The sequence below is a fragment of the Homarus americanus genome, unplaced genomic scaffold (genome assembly GCF_018991925.1).
Source record: "Homarus americanus isolate GMGI-L3 unplaced genomic scaffold, GMGI_Hamer_2.0 scaffold11022, whole genome shotgun sequence".
In the NCBI taxonomy this organism is placed as follows: domain Eukaryota; kingdom Metazoa; phylum Arthropoda; class Malacostraca; order Decapoda; family Nephropidae; genus Homarus; species Homarus americanus.
In genome coordinates, this window is record NW_024737068.1 from 7431468 (window position 1) to 7452956 (window position 21489).

Sequence of the window (21489 nt, forward strand, 5' to 3'; positions counted from 1 at the left end):
GATTGTCTTACACTTTAAATGCTTTTGTTTACACACAAAATAAGGGTAATGTTTACACGTAAAAGTATGATTTTGTTTACATCTAAAAGTATGATTTTGCTTACAGCTAAAAGTATGATTTTGTTTACACCTAAAAGCATGATTTTGTTTACACCAAAAATGGGTTCTGTTTCCACCTATAGCGAGAGTACTATTAACACCCCAAATGAGTTAAGTTTACACGATGTATTTACACCCATTTACAGTAATCTCCCTCTCCACTCAACGCTCGCACTCACTGTCATCACTAATCCTTCCTTAATTACCTGTATAAAGTGTTGTTTACTGAGAAGAGACAAAGGTGTAACTTAGGTCAGGAAATACACGCTTCAGTTAACATGGTGGAGTGTAATGGTTATAGTATTAGAGGGTAGTGAAGAAACATACACCTTGTTGTTAGAGCTGTTATGTCTCTCTCTCTCTCTAATTCTCTCTTTCTCTCTCTGTATCTCTCTGTCTCTTTCTATTTCTCTGTGTCTTTTTACCTCTATCTATTTGTCTATGTATATCAGTCTCTGTCTCTCTCTATGTAATTGTTTATCGTTTTCTCTATCCTCTATGTAACTGCCTGTTTCTTGTTCTCTCTCTCTCTCTCTCTGCATCTCTATCTGTCTATTTCTCTCTCTATCTCTCTCTCATCGATGTCCCACAGCTAAACACACACACACACACACACACACTAAACAAAGCCAACAATACTGCGGCAGCTTTTTCCCCTCCCAACTATATATTAAAAAAGAACACTGAAAACTGAAACAAAAGCTGGATGATAAAAAATAGCTAAAAAATAGCTCATCTTTCGTTTAATCTTCAGCTGCTCTTTGTTAATTTTGTATTCAGGATTTTGTGAGAACGGAACGTGGATCTCTCACAGTTAATTAGTTTTCTCTACTTATATATATATATATATATATATATATATATATATATATATATATATATATATATATATATATATATATATATATATACAATCAACACCTCAACCCACCAGGATTCGAACCCACGGCCTGGCGGGTTGAGGTGTTGATTGTATGTAGAAGTCCACGTGTTTATTGGGCTAATGAAATATATATGGATCCTCGTGTTTCGAAGCCGGATTTGGTAAAACGTTACTCTGACCACCTACGTGATACGGGTAGTCCCCATTAGAGGTTCACGGCGCCATAAGCTCGTTGAACAGGCTTTGTGTGAAATATAAAAGTCTAGGACTGCTTTTAGTATCCTGATGGTCCAGCGGTTAGCGTTCCCCGGTCACAGTCATGGGCTCGTGGGCCGTGGGTTCGAATCCTGGCGGGTTGAGGTGTTGATTGTATGTAGAAGTCCACGTGTTTATTGGGCTAATAAAATATATATATATATATATATATATATATATATATATATGTTATATTTTTTGGGGGGGGGTTGGACGGGTTGTTTTACTTTAAGTTCATCTGCAAACAGTGGTGGGAACCGAACTGGGCCTATGGCGTGGGAAATAGGATCGCAACTAGTGAGCCACCATGGGCTGTCCATGTGTTGTATGGGTGTGCGAATGGCGAGTGTACGTATGTGTGTGTGTGTGTGTGTGTGTGTGATAATAATTAACGGATAATTGAAGAGAACAGCAGGCAGAGGTTTTAAATATACAATGGACAAGATAATGAGTTACTGCATTAAGTATTGAAGCATTAGTGAGTAGATTACTGAACATAAACTTTCAATACAAAAGGAAACATGGCGTTAACATACAGGCTATATATGAATCACTGATACTTACGTGCCGCAGAGTAGACACGTGGTTGTAGGCCGCCACCAGTGTCACGGTGCCATTAAGCACGCCAAGATGCCATTAGTGACGTCATAGTGACATTATAAGTGCCATAACACCCTTAAGAGTGCTAGAGTTCCATTAACAGTGACAGTGCCAGGAAGTCATTAGTAGCGCTGCAGTGCCATTACAAACGCCATAATGCCCTCAAGAGTGCCATTAGTAGTGCCACAGTGGAATTAATAGCGCCAAAGGGCTCTATTTAGTGCTGCAGGAATATCATTGGCGCCAAAGTGCTGTTAGTAATTCCATAGTGACATTAACAGCGCCATACATCCATTAGTAATAAGCGTTGCCTCACTTAACCTAAAAGGGACTGTGGAATTGAGGTAATTAATCTGGAAACGCTAAGACTATCTCCTTTATGGTATAGTGCCAGGAGAGTGTTAATAGGGAATGACAGACAGACAGGCAGATTTACTTATCACGTTGGTGTGGATTTGACATCATAAATATTAATATTATTTTCATAATAATCCTTAAAGAAATTAAACTTTGAAGGATTCACGTTAAGAGCCAGTTTAGTTTTATAATAATTATTGTGAATCTCTTGCCTCAGTAGTTTATAGAATACCATTTAGTGTTTTATGTAAAAATATTTTTCTGAAATATTTTCGCAATTAATGTGGTAATTAAACTCTATTTTATTTTTTTGGTCCATATGGTTCATGTAATGCAGTGTTTCTGCTTAATATTTCTATAAAAATAAATATTTATAAGAATATCTAATACACATTTACACAATTTTCACACAGGTTTGCACATCCTTGAAAAAAGCAAAGTAAAAGAAAAAAATATACAACTAACGAATTGGATAAAAAAAAACTCGATCTCTTTCCCACAATTTAAAAATAATTCACAATTTCAAACCATATTACCCGCCTTGTTGAATAATTCACCCAAATTACTACATATATTATTGCATAATCTTACACGCAGGTTTCCATCCGTCTCCTCACCAAGACATACCAGCTGGGTTATGTAGGTCGCTAATTCACAATGCAAATGTAATCCCGCGAAGAGAAAATTACATTACAAGGCATTTAAAGCAATGAATTACCATTGGCCAACACACACCCACACGTAAATGCAAACACAGGTGTAATATTCACCTAGATATATACGTACACACACGTTGATAAGTATTTGTTTGTGTTGTGTAAGAGTATCTGCAAGAAATATGAAATGCATAGGAAGGTGGAGCAAGAGAAGGGAATAATAATAATAATAATAATAATAATAATAATAATAATAATAATAATAATAATAATAATAATAATAATAATAATAATAATAATAATAATAATAATAATAATAATAATAATAATAATAATAATAATAATAATAATAATAATAATAATAATAATAATAATAATAATAATAATAATAATAATAATAAATAATAATAATAATAATAATAATAATAATAATAATAAACGACGACAAAACATTTTAAAATTACCAGCGACATAACATAACGTGGTATGATAAGGTACAACCCACATTGACTTGACTCTCTCTCTCTCTCTCTCTCTCTCTCTCTCTCTCTCTCTCTCCAAAGACGTGTTGAGCGTGAGGGTCTAGGAGTTGGAAGCCGAGTTCCTTGTTTACTATTCTTCCTCATGTAAACACCAAGCACGGGGGAGGAAAGACAGGAGTTGTTGCACTCTCTCTTTCTCTCTTTGCTTTCACTTTATCTCTCTCTCTCTCTCTCTCTCTCTCTCGTGCTCCCTTATCTCTCACTTTCTCTCACACATACAATTTGTGGGAGACTTATTGCCATTAAGGGTCACCATTTTCTGTCTACCTGTGTTGTTTTTCTGTCTGTTTATCTGTCTCTCTTTCTGTCTATTTCATTCACCTTCTCTCTTTCTCACAGGCAAAATATCCTATAGGAATTTAGATAACACAGAACCTCAACTACGATGCACGTGTTTCCTACTGTAGTCAAGATAACATGAAATCACTACAGAGTATATTCACTAAGTCTAACTCACCAGAAGTAAACAAACAAATGAGCACAAGTAAGCGTAAAGGGAAGTGAACTAACTTAACTTCACATAGTTGAGTCCTCAGGTTAATTGTGGTGTTGGCGAACTATCATGGAAACACAATGTAGGTGAGTATTACATGTATATGCATGTGTGTGTGTGTGTGTTTGTGTGTGTGTTTTAGATGTTGAGTATTATAGATATGGTTTGTTTCAGTAATTTCCGGCTGAAGCTTAGTTGAAAATAATGCAGTATTCGAGGTCTCTCTTTCTCTCTCTCTCTCTCTCTCTCTCTCTCTCTCTCTCTCTCTCTCTCTCTCTCTCTCTCTCTCTCTCTCTCTCTCTCTCTCTCTCTATATATATATATATATATATATATATATATATATATATATATCCACAGGTAATTACATCCGGCCTGGTGTCTGTGAGAGAGCGTCAGACAAACCCCTTGAGGTCATCATCCTTCATATTGTTTTTCTCTCTCTCATTTTATACGTTCAATTGAGAAGAGAAACGACCACCCATACTTATCACTTACTCTTTCTCTATCTCACTCTCTTTCTCGTAATATCCGAACCTTTGACACGAGAACCACACACACACACACACACAAACACACACGTCAGCTAGAGAATGTACAGAAAAGGGCCTGCAGAATCATGCTCGGCGCAGAATACTCCGGCTACACCAACGCTCTCTCCACCCTGGAAATGCCATCCCTCAGTGACCTCCACCACCAAGCACTGGAAAGGTTTGGCAGTGGACTACTGCACCACCCTCGCCATCGCCACCTCCTGCCACCTCCCACCCAACTCGAGCAGTCCGCCACTACAACAAAATTCAGCCCATAAGAGCCCGCACCGATAGATATAAGAACAGCACCATCCCATCTATTGTTAAAATAATAAACAACTCCTGATTTATGTACTGTACAGCCCTGTAAATGTATTCAATGCATATTATATCATTATGTCTAAATCAAATGTAAGTCTGTATATTTTCAGCCACCGGCTGCAACTCTATTAATAAACCGTTTATTATTATTATTATTATTATTATTATTATTACACACACACACGCACAGTTTTCTCTCTCTCTTTTTCCCCCTCGTCTCCAATAGTAATTACTCCCAGCTCGGTATCTGTTGGGGGTCCTGAGATAAACACCTTCAGGTCAAAACTTGGCAAGAAGACGGCGTGGACTCCTTCTCTCCAGAGAGCACGTCTTTGGTTTGTTGACACGGGGAGTGGGTGAGGGAGCGTTGCTACCTCTCGTTTTCTTGTTAAAGGTTCTCACATGATTTTCCAAGGTGTTCATGGTTGTTCTACTGTGGTTTATTGGGTTTCTCTCATTCATGGGAGTTCTCATTAGTTCTCTTATCTTTGGTTCTTATCCATGAAATAGGTGCTCAGGTTTGTTTACATCGCTGGAACTACTTCGTTATGTTTTCTTACTGGTTCTTAGTCGTTCTTCAATCCTTGTTTCTTGTCTATAAAGATTCGTACTCAGTGTTACTGCTTCGTCTTCCTTCACTTAAAAGCTCTTCTCAGGTTCTACAGAGTATCATAAGGTTCTACTGGGGTTCTAAGGGAATAGTATTGGTCCCTCTTCTCACTCCAGAGGTTGTCAAGGGTTTATTTGTCTCTAGTTCGTGTCCATAAAGGTTTACTCTTGGTTAGTAGGGGGAACATAAAGGCTTCAAGGCTTCAGTACTTGGTGGTGTTGGTTCATTCTGTTTTTCGGACAAATTGACAGACATCTCTCTCTCTCTCTCTCTCTCTCTCTCTCTCTCTCTCTCTCTCATTCTCTCTCTCTCTTTCTCTTTTTTGTACTCTCCCTTTATCTCGTATACTCTCTCTTTTTTTTTGCTCTCTTGCACCCTTTGTCTTATTCATTCACTCTTGCACCCTATTTCTTTCCTATTCTCTCTCATTTTAACTATTTATTCTTTAATTTTCCTATTCCCAAAATTTTCTCCTTTTTTTGATTCTCTACTCTCTTTTCCTTTTAACTAAGAGGAGGGGGAGGAGAATAAGAAGGCGGAGGAGGAGGAGGAAGAGGAGGAGGAGAGGGTAAAAATGGACTGGGTTTTTAATTAGAGGTTAGAGTGTGTGTGTGTGAGAGAGAGAAAGGATGGGGTAGAAGGGAGGAGGGGTGGATGGAGAAAGAAATGAGAAGGAAGGAGGGAGGGAGAATAGAGGAGTAGGAGACGTAGGAGGAAAGAGAGAGGTGAGAGACTGAAGAAGAAGAAGAGGCAATAAGGAAGGAAAGGGAATAGAAGAGACAGAATATGAGAGGAAGAAGAAAAGAGAGAACAAGAGAAAGGAGGAAGGGGAGGGAGAGGGAAAGGAGCGAGAGGAGAAGGAGAGGAGAGACATGAAGAAGAAATAGGGAGAGGGGAAAACGCTAGATGAGGGTTTTTGTTGCCCCGAGGGGATGAAGGGGGGGGGGGGTGTTGAAGGAGTGAGGGTCATTTATTCCTTGCACTTATTACTGGTATTTGTTTTCCTTTCATCTATATAGTTTAAGCCTTTACTGTTGTTCTGAGTAACTTTAGATTTATTTGTTTGTCGCCGAAACTTATGTTGACATTTACATTTTTGTAGAATTTATCATAATATTATTTCACCCGCGATGATCATCCTGTATTTAAAAAAAGAAGAAGAGAGTTATGTTAAGTTAGTTTAGTTTTTATATTAAACTATATATGATGAACTACATGATCGCCGATGGCCAGTCAGGAGTTTAGAAATGATACATAGAAGTTATCGATATTAAACAATTATCTCTGTTCAGTGTAATAGTTAGGATTATATATTACGTTAAATAGCAGTCGATTTTGTCAAATAGGGACAATTTTTGTTTTTATTCGTACAGTTTAATTGAAATTAATTCGTATAAAGTAAAATTTAGTCTGTTGCACTTAAGACGTCGTTTACTGTACCGCGATAGCCAAATTATTACACTTTAAGTAGGTTAAGTTAGGTTAAGTTTTGAGAAAAGTTACTTAATTATTCATTTATATGTATTTTTTCTGATCTACATGATCGTTTATGGTGAATCACAAGTTCCCCCAAAAGATAAAAGTTTATATTAAGTTCACTTAGCGAACCATCATTCATTGAGCTCGAAGCTTGAACACAGACAGGTTACACTTTCAATATAATCCGCCAAGTTTCAATATTCTTCGACCACAGCTACTGAAATGATATTTATTTCTTAGACTGTAACCTAATGCAAATAAGTACACACGGAAAAATACGCACACATTCCCACACGCATGCGCAGACAGACACACTCACTCACGCACACGTACAGTAGCAGCTAAACTTGGCCTTCTCCTCCCTCTCTCCTCCTCCCAGCAAATGGTTAAGACTATAATTCTTCGTTTCTGAGCATAGTGTCATGAGACCTGGGGGGGGCTAGGAAGGAAAGGAAGGGGTAGGAGGAGGGTGAGAGGGAGAGGAGGAGAATTATATGAGGGGATAGGCAAGGGGGGGGGTCTCACCTGCACGTAACATAAGCACACGTACCCTTCTCCAGGCTCACGACATAGGAGGAACGAAAGAAGGGAGGCAATTACTACAGAGAAGAATACAGATGAAGATGGGAAAGGAGACATACAGGGAGAAAAGAGATAGAACAAATGATATGGGGGGTTGAGAAGACCAACAGAGGAAGGTAAGTATAATAATATATGATGATGCGAAAATAAATAAGAAGGTCTAGGATGATGATGAAGTTGGAAAGAAAAAAGCGGAGAAAGAAAAATGATGTTGATGAGGACGAGTAAGAGGAATAAAGAAAAATAACGAGTACAGAAAAGAGTGAGAGGACAAACGAACAAAATTAGACAAAGGGAAGAAAAGCAGGAAAGAAGAAAATGGAGAGATAAGGTTAGTTCTTGGGGGTCCACCAGATGGTTTTCAAGGACCCGAAGAGGAAGAAAACGAAGAAGAAAAAGAAAAAGAAGGAGTGTGGTCTTGAAGCAGCACTCCTGAGAGCCCCTGCTGAAGATGCTGCCACTGTCACCTCTTACTTGGGCACCCCTGACACTCTTAAAACACAACTTACACCATAGTTTGTGAGTTTGTTTAGACGTATATTGGGAAGCTGAAAGCGAGTCGTGTGGTGAACTATTCCTGCCTGTCCTGAGAAAGATATTACCTTCACCCACGAATGCATGCTTGGGATATTGCTTTTACTAACTCCATTTATTTTCAGCCAACAGCCTTGTCTTGCGAGTCTTGTATGAAGTCTAGAAAGGTGGAGAGTGTTAGGGTAGTGGTGGTATTGGTGTATGAAGTTTAGAAAGGCTTGGGGGGGGTAGTGGTGGTTGTAAAGTAATAGTAATTGGTAGTGGTAGAAGTGGTGATGGGAGTGGCGGTAGTAGTGTGTGTGTGTGTGTGTGTGTGTGTGTGTGTGTGTGTGTGTGTAGAATACTTGTCTCGTATATCTCTTCTAAGGAGACAAGGGAAGTCTTTAATTTGTGATAGATAGTTTTACTAATTCACTTTCTCTCGAACAAACTTTATAAACAAAAATCAATAAAACATGAGAGTAGGAGAGAAACAAGTTAACGGATGAAGCAACAGAGAATAAAGAGGAATAAGAGACAGAGATTATGAAAGGGGAAAGAACACGGGATACATGACGAGAGAGATGGAGCCCAGTTTATAGGATTATAGCTTAATACCAGTTAACTGTGAGCCAGCAAGGGGGGCGCATCTCTCTCTCTCTCTCTCTCTCTCTCTCTCTCTCTCTCTCTCTCTCTCTCTCTCTCTCTCTCTCTCTCTCTCTCTTTCGCTTTCTATCTCTTTCCTTATGCCTGTCTGTTTGTCTCTTTCTCTTTATATCTATCTATCTCTTTCCTTCTGTCTGTCTGTCTGTCTGTCACTAACTCTACCCCTGTCTCTCTGTCATTAATCTGGAGGTAGAATGACGACGACTTCTGCTTGACTCATATAAAAGAAACTCTCTCTTTTTTTTTTCTTCTGCTAACTATATTAAGCTTTGGACTCGCTAAAACAAATTTAATTAAGGAGATTAAAACGATGCAATCCCATGAGCTCGAATGTACACACACACACACACACACACACACACACACACACACACACACATGCATACACACATGTCAGACAACTCATACCTGTGAAAGTCTCAATTAGCATTCACTATCGAGGACAAGGGCAGTGGTTCTGTGTCTTTTATTGAGCTACGTGAAGCAGCAGCCTTTTGCACCATCAACATAGCAGCAGGGGACAGGGGAGAAAGACAGGGGAGACAGGGAGAGAAAGATGAGAGACAGGGAGAGAAAGAACAGAGACAGAGAGAGAAAGACAGGAGACGGGGAGAGAAAGACATGGAAACGGGGAGAGAAAGACAGGGAGACGGAGAGAGAGAGAGACAGGGAGACGGGGAGAGAGAGAGAGACAGGGTGAGGGGGAGAGAGACAGGGAGGAGAAGAAAGTTAGACAGAGAGAAGGAGAATGAGAGAAATATATAGACAGAGAGTGAGAGAGAGAGTGGTATATAGACAGAAAAATAAAATGGTATTAAAAAAAAATATGTGAGAAGGTAATTTTTCTCCTATGTTATGTTTTAAGAATTTAGTTTTTAATATAGATGTGTGTGTGTGTGTGTGTGTGTGTGTGTGTGTGTGTGTGTGTGTGTGTGTGTGTTTAACCATCTAGATTAAGTTATTTCCCCTCTACAAAGAATAGGTTAATTGCCTTACACAACAGTGAGGTTCTTAGAGATGCCCTAAAGGTTAACTAATTTTCAGATATTAAAGTATGGTTTTAGTAATTTCCTTCCCCCAGGCCCTCCTCTTCATACCTCATCTACCTCATACCTATGACTCTAGACACCGACTATACATACTCGTAGAGACTTGATATATGGGGGTGGTGGGGAGTTCTCAGAACTTCAGAGATGATGCATGCCTGAAATAAAAAGACAATTGATTGACGATGTTCGCTCAAGAGGTGCGCGATATTATTAGTGTGTGTCTGAAAATAAGATTATCCATCCATCCATTAACAGTAGAGAGAGAATGTAATACAGTTCCTCTCACACTCTCCACCGTTACTATTACGACATAAACATTACTTCCCTGTTTTCTACGTTGACGATACATTTTCACCCCTAAATTAACCCTCACAGTCCAATTAGTTGACGAAGGAAGAGCCATTGTTGAGGTGTAATTAGATCAGCTATTGTTTGTGCCTTGGCGTTCGCACATGGGTGGTTCTGTCACTGGGTGTTTGTTTACACATTTGGTCCAGAACAGATGATGCGAGGAGGCTGGGATCCACGTTCTCAAAGATTCTTACGTTTAATTTCTCTTGTTACTGGTTCATTTAAGCTATATTACGAGTAAATGTCTTAGTAATAGTCCGGGAGCCAAGATGTCTATATCACGCAACCCCCCCCCCCCCAATCGCCCCCAGGCCCCCTCCCCCGGTAAGAATTCCTTGTTTTATTTATTTTTTAAATTCTTTGAGTCATAAATGACAGACTTAGGGATGTTTCCAAGGGGAAAAGTGTCTGGCTGTTGTGTGTGGCCCCACTTTTGTTGGTATGACCCATGAGGTTTTTATTCGAGGGAAATTTGGTTGGAAGAGTACACAATATGTTAAATCATTTAATATAATTGCTCGTGCAGTATATTTTATAATGCCCGCTAACGTCGATCAATACAATATACAATATACCATGATGGTTTTATACAAAATATAAAGATAATATATAATATGGATATTTCAAATGTATGTTTATAAATAGTCTTTTTTCGTTTTTAATTACTGTTATAATCATCATTTTCATCATTATCACCAGTATCGTATAATTTATTATCATATTGGAGACCCATCCTCACTATCATAAAAGTCATCAGTGTCACCGTTGTCAGTCCTCGTTGCTGTCAGAACACCAACGAGAGACTTTGGTAATGGCGTTAGGATCACACCGGAGTGGTTCACCATGGCTACCCGACGACTCTGGCAGTTCTGATATATCTACATCTGCCATTTTACATATCCGTGTTTGACAGTTGGCTCTACCAATATGAAGCTGCTGTTAGAGGCAGTGTTCACAAATTAATGTTTTTGATTGTCTTTGTTAATATATCATCAGTGCACTTTAACTTGGTCATGAAACGGGGCAGAACGTCAACACCTTCAAACTTCCACTTGCCAAACAATGCGCACACAAACTTTTCAAGGCTTTTGATAAGGTCACTAGTGACAGTTCAACTTTAACCTAACTGCTGCACAATACAAATAAAAGGAGGTGAATTCAAAAGTAGTTTTATGGGTCTCACTTTCCCTATTCCTTTGAGATCACTTACTGAGTACCACCCAGCGAAGGCGTAAAGTCTTCACCAAGTTGTTATGCCGTTTTTATTGCCATGGTTATTTCTGATGATATACTGAATACAAATTTGACAAATAATACCACCAACTTCTTCAAAGACTACAGATGCTATAGATGCTATTTGCTTGCCAATGATGTTATGCTTTTTTAATTTGGCCGTCAACTTCTTAGCACTGTAATTTGGTATATATTGTGTACATAGATCTGCCAGTTTCATAATTCTATTCTCCTTACTATTTCCTCCAGTTCATGGGCTTTCTCTAGTACAAGGTGTTCATGTTTTCATTCCTGATCTTCACTTTTTCCTATTCCAGTGTTATTCTTTTCTACAATTTTCATAATACTGTGCCTCCACTCCCCGGATTCTTGTGAGCATTATCTTATCGTCTTTACTTTCTACTGATCTCACTACTGCTTTATCCCACCACAAGCAGAAGTGGTTGTAGATTCTAATATTATGATACCCTTTTCTGAGTATATTTTTATCAAAAAAAACCAAAAACCAAACAAAAAAACCAAAACGCAAGCCATCACTCATTAATATTTGTTCAGGTATTCTTTTACATAATTACATAGGGGTTCACTCTTTCTTTTAATCTGATTAGTTTATAGTTCCTTTAGTCTTTCTTCATTAAATAAGGTTTTGTTAAATATAACACATGTTTGCTCCTCGTTTTCTTCTTGCTTTGCTTCCATTTGCTTCTCAGCTGCCACACCACTTGCAACCCGTCACGATATGATTCATTTAACGAAAATAAACCTTTATTTATACATGTAAGTGACAAATATCCAGACAGGAATAGTTCACACCACATAAAAATTGAAGGTTAGAGTATAATATGCAATAAAAATAGATAATGAAACATATAGAGGTATGTGCAATGTAACGCACTAGCAATTAGATTATGATATTTATCGTAGCATTCCAAATTAATTTCCATCGACTAAAAACTGCATAAACTGACGCACAGCAGGAAGATAGATACTTCTCTTTCTGGGAGCATCTCTAAACCTGCCTCTTAGGACCCAAACTATTAAAAAATCACATGGCAAAAGTTCCTGATTGAGAGGGTGGGGGGGAGGGAGGGGTTATATGGTACGCTATCTGGGTTCCTGGGCTATAATAGATTCTCAAAGAAACGTAAGTTAAATTTCTCACTAACAAACGAGGAGAGAACGAGAGAACATATCAGACTAGTTAATTAGACTCATGACACAATAATAGGTTCTCAGAGATTCGTATATTAAGTTATTCCCTTAACTGGAGATGTAAGAACTATCTAAGTGGCTTCTTCAATCGACGACCCAAATATATCAAGCAATATGATGCCTTTTATCCAGTTTCGAGAAAAAATTAACTTCAGAATGTTTGAGTCTAGCACAATCTCCTCCAGGACCTGACCCAGCCGCCACGTGGGGGTTGGGCAGAGGGGTGGGCGTCACACCTCAGCCCACCACCACCAGCAGCAGGAGGGTGGGCGTCACATCTCACCCCACCATGCCAGCAGGAGGCGGGGCGTCACCTCCCACCACCACCAGCAGCAGGATGGCGTGTCAGACCTCACCCACCACCACCAGCAGCAGGAGGGCGGGGCGTCACCTCACCCCCACCACCACCAGCAGCAGGAGGGCGGAGCATCACCTCATCCACCACCACCACCAGCAGCAGGAGGGCGGGGCGTCACACCCCACCACCACCAGCAGCAGGAGGGCAGGGCGTTACACCTCACCCCCACCACCAGCAGCAGGAGGCGGGGCGTCACCTCACCCCACCACCACCAGCTGCAGGAGGGCAGGGCGTTACACCTCACCCCACCACCACCAGCAGCAGGAGGGCGGGCGTTACACCTCACCCCACCACCACCAGCTGGGAGGGCTGGGCGTCACACCTCACCCCACCACCACCAGCTGCAGGAGGCGAGGCATACCTACCCCACCACAACCAGCAGCTGGGAGGCGGGGCGTCACACCTCACCCCACCACAACCAGCAGCAGGAGGGCGGGGCGTCACACCACCACCACCACCACCAAATTATTAAAGGTTCACATCACCAGAATACACAAGTGTTCCATTATTGGCTCAGTTTAGTCAGTTCGGTGCCTGACTTTCATGACCTGAATGGTGGATATTTTTCGTGCCTAAGGGATGTCTTTTTTTTCAAGGGCGGCTTATCGTAACCATTAATCAACTCGTGGCTATCCTGGGTTGTTTCACGGGGATTATTGTGCATAGAGGAACAGGTGTGTAAGAAAACCTCTAATACATCAACAGCGAGATTCGTTGCTTGTAGTGCATAGGAGTTTGTACTGAATTGTTTAATTTTGTATATATGTGATACTATTATTGTTGTATTATCATTAATATATATATATATATATATATATATATATATATATATATATATATATATATATAATATATATATATATATATATATATATATATATATATATATATATATATATATATATATATAGTATCAGTGATGGGCCCTTTTGCCCGGTAAAAGTTTGAACGCTCGGTGGCTGCGTGCAGCGAATGAGGTGCGCAAGTCTGTAGACTTGCATGGTTAATTAGGGTGCCCCAAGTCCGTAGACTTGCTTCGTTTTCCATCGTAAATAAAATGGATTAATTGCCTTCCTAAAGAAACCATCGACATGGGACCAGGTTTGTTCCACTCTACGAATTTTTTTGCGATTTTTCCACCAAGTTTGATGAAAAACGATTGTGCTCGTTCGGCTGCCCAGAAAACAGGCACACAGACAGACAGACAGACAGACACATGGCTATTCCTATAGTATATTAGACAACAACAACAACAACAACAACATCAACATCAACAACAACAACAACAACAACAACAACAACAACAACAACATCAACAACAACAACAACAACAACACATCAACAACACAACAACAACAACAACAACAACAACAACAACAACAACAACATCAATAACAACAACAACAACATCACAACAACAACAACAACATCAACAACAACAACAACAACATTAATAATAATAATAATAATAATAATAATAATAATAATAATAATAATACATATACTAATAAGGATAGTGAATATTATTATTATTATAATTATTACCAATATGACATACATTATTTATACTGCAAAACAGACATAATACTGACAAATGGCTCTTTTTCACTTTTATATCTCACTGTTAATCTGTTTCCGGTTTTCTTTCCGTCTCTTTCCATTTTCTTTCAAATTCTGTTTTTCATTCTCTTTGTTACACAATTATTTTACCTCCGTTTCTCTGTCTGTTTACATATTACTGTAAGTGTATCATTTAGCCATGGGCGTCATTTCAATTATCCCCTCAACATTAATCACTTGTTTATCGACAGGTATACGACGAACACGTAGGTACAGTAGGTAAGGGAGGAGGAAGAACCCAGTTGAATCATCATATAGCCCAGGTTGTCAATATCAGCGCCACGGCCTCCAGGTATCAAAACTTACCAAAAGAGATTCGGTATTTTTGACGATATGTAGCGCGGAGTTTCGTGACCGTCAGGAGAATAGTTTAGAGTAAAAAATCACATATTTTTAAGTGGTGCTGACGTAAGGAGAGGCAACTGTGTTTTTTATAATTTTAGATTTTTGGGGATTTTAGCTTTACTGTATATGACAGGCTGATAGAAATGGGAGTATTTTGGTGAAGTGAGTGTAATTACATGTTTAGAGAAAAAGAAAGAAAAGAAAGAAAAGTGTTTGTGTGTGAGAGAGACAAGAGAAAGAGAGAGAGAAGGAGTACTTCTGTGTGTTGTACCAGGGTGTAAACGGGTGTCCTTGACGATACTGGACTACACCATAATACTTCAAGTCATATCGTGGTGAGCGTAGAGACAGGTGACGTATGAGGGGTACTTGTCAAGTCACTTTAGGCCAACCTGGTCTGTTTTACCGACCAAACTCTGTCCAACTAGTAAAGAGGCACGAATATATACTGTATACAGATTGGATGTAAATTTTATAGCTAACTTATAGAAAAGTATTATAACGAAATACCAAGGAATATATAAACTTTCAATTGAATATATAGAATTTTTTTTAAATGTTAATGTAATTCTTGAAAGATATATCGTCATATGGGAATTTTAGAGTATTTATATATAAAGATTACGACAAAACATTCAGCAAAAATAACCAATAATAAGGTTTAAATTCCACGTTAGAAATTGGTTAACCTGTATGATACTTCACAGGATACGACACTACTATTAAATTCAGGTTCCTGAAAAGACTTTATAATTTCTGAGTTAAATAAAAAGTAAAGGCCTCATTAACTCCCAGGGGATGCATGTTATTTTTTCATGTTCTTGTAAGCTATTCACCGAAGCTTCAATATTCTTCACTGAATTTTGGAGTATGTGAGAGTTTAGCTTCTCAACTGTATTTTCTCTTATGATTTTCGGCAAAAGTTTTTATACATATCTAAAATTTCGCCAAAGTTTCATTAATATTTGACTTTAAAACATATAATAGTTTTATTTTTGAATTCTATTTTCATAGTTTTTGGGTAAATTTTGTGTATATAAAAAAGAGAGAGAGGCCGGGCACTAGCTTACTCGAGATAAATTAACGCGGTAACCTTCATGGAGGAGATAAGAGTTCCAGGAGGTGTGAGATATGTACTTCCCTGAGAGTTCCACAACTTTCTCTCACTTTCTCTCACTTTCTTTGCTTCTTTTTATCTCTCTCATGCTTCCTTTTCCCTTTCTCGCTATTTTCCCCCTTCTTTCTCCCACTTTCTTTTACTTTTGTCTCACTTTCTTTTTCTTTTTCACTCATTTTCTTTTTTCTTTCACGCTATTTCCCCTTTCTCTCGCTTTTCCTCTCTATCTAATTATTACTTACATAACTCACATATTATAGCTAATCTCTCTCTCTATCTCTCTCTTTCTCTTGTTTCAGACTGTATGGTCATTACCAACGCAAGACAACTCTCTACATTCCTCCATTTCTCATTTTCTATATCTCTCTTTTGCCTTCTTCCTTTTCTTTCCCCTTGTCTTAGACTATTTTCTCAATGCCAGTCATAAGCCAAGTCATAAGCCAAGCATGACAACTCTCTCTCTCTCTCTCTCTCTCTCTCAGACTGCATGTTCATCACCACTTATAATTCATGCATGACAAAAGATCACATTTTGCTGGCTGTATTGTTGCATGATCTACGGTCCTTGCATTGTGATGTTGTTCAGGAATGTTAAAGCTGCAACTGTATGTAAATTATGAGGAAGTCCTGGACGTGTTTGCATTATTTTGTTTGTCTCTGTGTGTCTGTCTGTCTGTATTTGGAGTCTTTCTCTTCCAGTCTATTGTGGGTTATTTCTTTTTGTCTGTCTGTCTGTCTGTTTGAGTGCATGCATATTCTTTCCTGTTTTGTTCGTCTTTTTGTCTTTCTTTCTGTTTGTCTAATTCTCTTTCTCTCTGCCTTTCTTTCTATCTACTTTCTTTTACAGTAGATTTTTTTGTCTCTTTTATTGGTCTTTATCTCTCTTCAATTGTCTCCCTAATTTATTATCTCTTAATATATATCTCTCTCATTTACTCTTCTTTTCACTTAATCTGTTTCTGTCTCTAATTGAATGTCTCTCGGTTAGTATCTCTTTGTCTCTTATTATGTATTATCAGTCAATTTCGCTCTTCTCTGTCTACCGTTTGCTTTCTCTTTCTCACTTTCTCTCTTTTCTTTTCTCATCCAGACAATTACTCTATATCTTCTACTTTCTCTCTTATCTTCTCCCACTCAGTCTACCACTCTATCTCTCTCACTTTCTTTTCTTCTCCCACTCATTTTATCACTCTATCTCTCACTTTCTCTTATCTTCTCCCACCCAGTTATTCACCCAATCTTTCTCACTTTCTCTCTCTCTCTCTAAACCAACCAACTCTCACTCGCTTTTCCTCTCACTCTAAAGTTAAACCAACCAATTCTCACTCTTTTTATCTCTCTCTTTACAGTCTAAACCAACCTATTGTCGCTCTTTCTTTTACTTTCACTCTCTGCAGTCTAAACCAAAAAACTTTCACTCTCTTTTCTCTCCTCTGCAGTCTAAACCCACCAACTCTCAGTATCTCTTTTTCTCTCACTCTCTGCAGTCTAAACCCACCAACTCTCAGTCTCTCTTTTTCTCTCACTCTCTGCAGTCTAAACCCACCAACTCTCAGTTCTTTTCTTTCTCTCACTCTCTGCAGTCTAAACCAACCAACTCTCACTCGTTTCTTTTCTCTCACTCTCTGCAGTCTAAACCAACCAACTCTCACTCTCTTTCTCTCACTCTCTGCAGTCTAAACCAACCAACTCACTCTTTCTTTCTCTCACTTCTGCAGTCTAAACCAACCAACTCGTCTCTTTTCTTTCTCTCACTCTCTGCAGTCTAAACCAACCAACTCTCACTCTCTTTCTTTCTCTCTACTCTGCAGTCTAAACCAACCAACTCTCACTCTCTTTCTTTCTCTCACTCTCTGCAGTCTAAACCAACCAACTCTCACTCTCTTTTCTTTCTCTCACTCTCTGCAGTCTAAACCAACCAATCCTCACTCTTTTCTTTCTCTCACTCTCTGCAGTCTAAACCAACCAACTCTCACTCTCTTTCTCTCCTCTCTGCAGTCTAAACCAACCAACTCTCGCTCTCTTTTCTTTCTCTCACTCTCTGCAGTCTAAACCAACCAACTCTCACTCTTTTCTTTCTCTCACTCTCTGCAGTCTAAACCAACCAACCCTCACTCTCTTTTCTTTCTCTCACTCTCTGCAGTCTAAACCAACCAACTCCCTTCTTTTCTTTCTCTCACTCTGCAGTCTAAACCAACCAACTCTCACTCTCTTTTCTTTCTCTCACTCTCTGCAGTCTAAACCAACCAACTCTCACTCTCTTTCTTTCTCTCCTCTCTGCAGTCTAAACCAACCAACTCTCACTCTCTTTTCTTTCTCTCACTCTCTGCAGTCTAAACTAACTCTCACTCAACAAAATAGCATTAAAACTCACTTCCACACTTCAGTTTACGCCTTGTGTGATTCGCTAAACCAGTTTCACAATCCGTTTATAAGCAGTACACAGCCGCCCGGGTTGAGTTAACTAGATCAGTCAGAAGTGTTATAGCATAAAATGGATTTGAACCATGCCAGTGAATGGTTGTTCTTGAATACGTATGAGAATGAGTGGCGGGGTGTAGGGCTTGTTGGCAGTGTGTGTGTGTGTGTGTGTGTGTGTGTGTGTGTGTGTGTGTGTGTGTGTGTGTGTGTGTGTGTGTGTGTGTGAGTATGTGTGTGTAATAATTCATTATCTAATAAATAACGTCAAAACTAATGAAATCTCAATCTAGAAACAAAAATATCTGACCATTTAGACACGTTTTATGTATTGACACTAGTAATGTACAGAGATGTGTTACTGTCTGCACATTCTTTATAGCTGTCTGACTAACATCTGAGAGTGATATCTGGAAAGGATATGTATAAGTGCGTGGTGGGTGATAAGAGGGAGGGGAGGCGACCCCCCAAAAAAAAGAGAAGATGGAAGACTTGGGTGAACGACGGGGTGGAAGTGAGAGGTGAAGGAAAAGCTCTTGGTTTCTTCAGCCACACTCACACAAACAGAGAGACAGGAGAGGTATATGTAGCATCACAGGTAGAGTAGAGAGTCTGGCCAACACCTCAATCTGATGATCATATTCATTGAGATAATTACAACCAATGATAATAAGGCTTCGTGGAAGTGACGGATTAATGGGGTACCTGTCTTACCTTACCTGGCGTTGTTTGAGAGAGAGAGAGAGAGAGAGAGAGAGAGAGAGAGATCCAGTAAAACAAAACACTACAGGTGTGAACTTCTTATACCGTGATCTTGACATTTCACCTTTTGACCACTACAGCACAGAATTTTTGGGTGGTAACATATGGACTGTGATTAACTTAACTACGCAGTTTCCTTTTATAGTAGAAGTAGTGATAATAATAATAATAAAATAATAATAATAATAATAATAATAATAATAATAATAATAATAATAATAATAATAATAATAATAATAATAATAATAATAATAATAATAATAATAATAATAATAATAATAATAATAATAATAATAAATATTATTATATATTACTAATTAAAAAACGTAGTAATTACAATAAGACTGAAGTTAACTTTTTTCAAATATCGGTTTAGAAAAAGGACCAATCAGACAGCAGGATTAGAGGTCTCAGCCAATCGTGTGACTGCACAACAGCTCCACGTGGAGGAAGTTAGTGCCTCAGGAATCGTGTCCACGTGGAGTGAGTGATAGGTGGCCCGTCATTGGCTTAGACAGCCAGTCCATCAGCGTGATTGGTCAGCTTTGGGTGATGGCGCGGGAAATGTAAATAGAATTTTGATTGGTAATGGTTCATTTGTTGTGTTATACTACCGCTGGCTACGATATAGTGTTTAGAAGGATATAATATGATTAGGAGATTATAGTGATTGAAAAGGATGAATGATATTATAATCTGGGAGGAATTGGTAAAGGCAGCCAGAGAATGTTTGGAGTGGTGGGCCGTGGTCACCAACCCTCAGACATGACATAAGTGATACGACTGATGAAATATAAGTGAATTACAATAAATTTACAATATATATTCAAATACAAACAAATCTTGATGCTAATTCTCAAGGATTCACATATTGACGTAGTCTATCTAATAAAGGTTGAGATTGATAAACAAACGCTCGTAATTTATCACAAAACGAATAATTATGTACAAACAAACACTCGTGTTTAATCGTAATAAAATGAGCAACTACATATAAAATAACGAAACGATTAACTGTATACAAACTAACACTCGTAACTTATCACACTAAAAGGCATACCTATGTAATTCGGAACAGTATAAATTCCTTTCTCATTTCACCCATTACAGTAAGGCATTCAACTGGCAGACACCTGGGTCATCCTTACACACACACACAGGATACTACCAACTTTCTACGTCCAGGCCTTTAAGTAGCGAATAACGTCACTTACCGTTGAAAATATTAGATGACTACCTCCAAATTACAGTTTTACAGGCACCTGGCATCTCTAAAGTCTTTTGCCAGGATTCTCGTAGATGCGCAAGATAATATGGTATTCCCCCTTTCTTATTAGATTAAAACATAAATGTCTTTTTGTGGTAGAATCTTAGTGACATTTGCTAGCCATTGTATTATTTTTTAAGGAAAAGAGGTTATTGTTTGTGTTGTTGGTTAAGTTTTAGGAATATAAACTTGCGAACTTTTGCGAATATTTTTGTGTTGCAATTTGCGCATTGTAGTACGTTCTGGTATGTTTAGTTTAGAGAGAAAAAATGGACGTACGAATCTTTGAGAACACCATCATATTACGTGAGGTAGTTAGGTGTGTCTTTATATTTCTGAACGTATATGAACCTCTGAGGACACAGTCTTTAAGTGAGTCTGTCAGGTACGTTCTCACATCTCTGGTTAGGAGAAATATATGAACGTAGAAACCTTTGAGAATTCCTTATTACATAGCTTAAGAGAGCCAGTTTGATGCATTCTCAAGCCTTGAGATAAGGGCAAACATACCTTGTGAACCTTTGAGAATCTTATCCTTGTCTAGTAAGTTAATGTGGGAGCAGGTAGGAGAAAAATAGAAGGAAAATGGAGTAATAAGATCAGGGAACCAGAGAGAAGCGATGATGATTGGAGGAATTGAAAAAAAAGTGTGAGTGGGAGGTGGTGATTGGATAAACTGAGGTCTCGTAACCCAATGATAGACGAGTTACCAGATTGTACACCAAGAGAAGAGAGAAGATTGGATGAGCTGGGGGTTTATAAGCCAATGATAAATGAGGTACCATACGTTACTATGGAGGAAGGCGGTGATTAGGTAACTGACGATGTAATGAGCCAATGAGAAATGAGGTATGCTTACAAACTCAGCTAACATCGAATACCTGTAAAAGTAACACCTAATTGCCAATTTATTGATACAGCAACAGTTATCAATTCTTACAATATATTCCTATTCGCCAATTCACTTCCTATTTTTCAGTGCCACTTCACCAGTAATGATGACACCTGCCTGGCACCAATCATTACCTGAGAGTCAAAGGCTTAGAATATTGCATCACTTGTTTGTCATTCGTGTTTGTTAAGACTGTTTGTTTCATTCACTGGACAATTTCGTCATAATCATTTTAGTTCAATAATTAGATAATAAAGATATCACTTATATGTACAA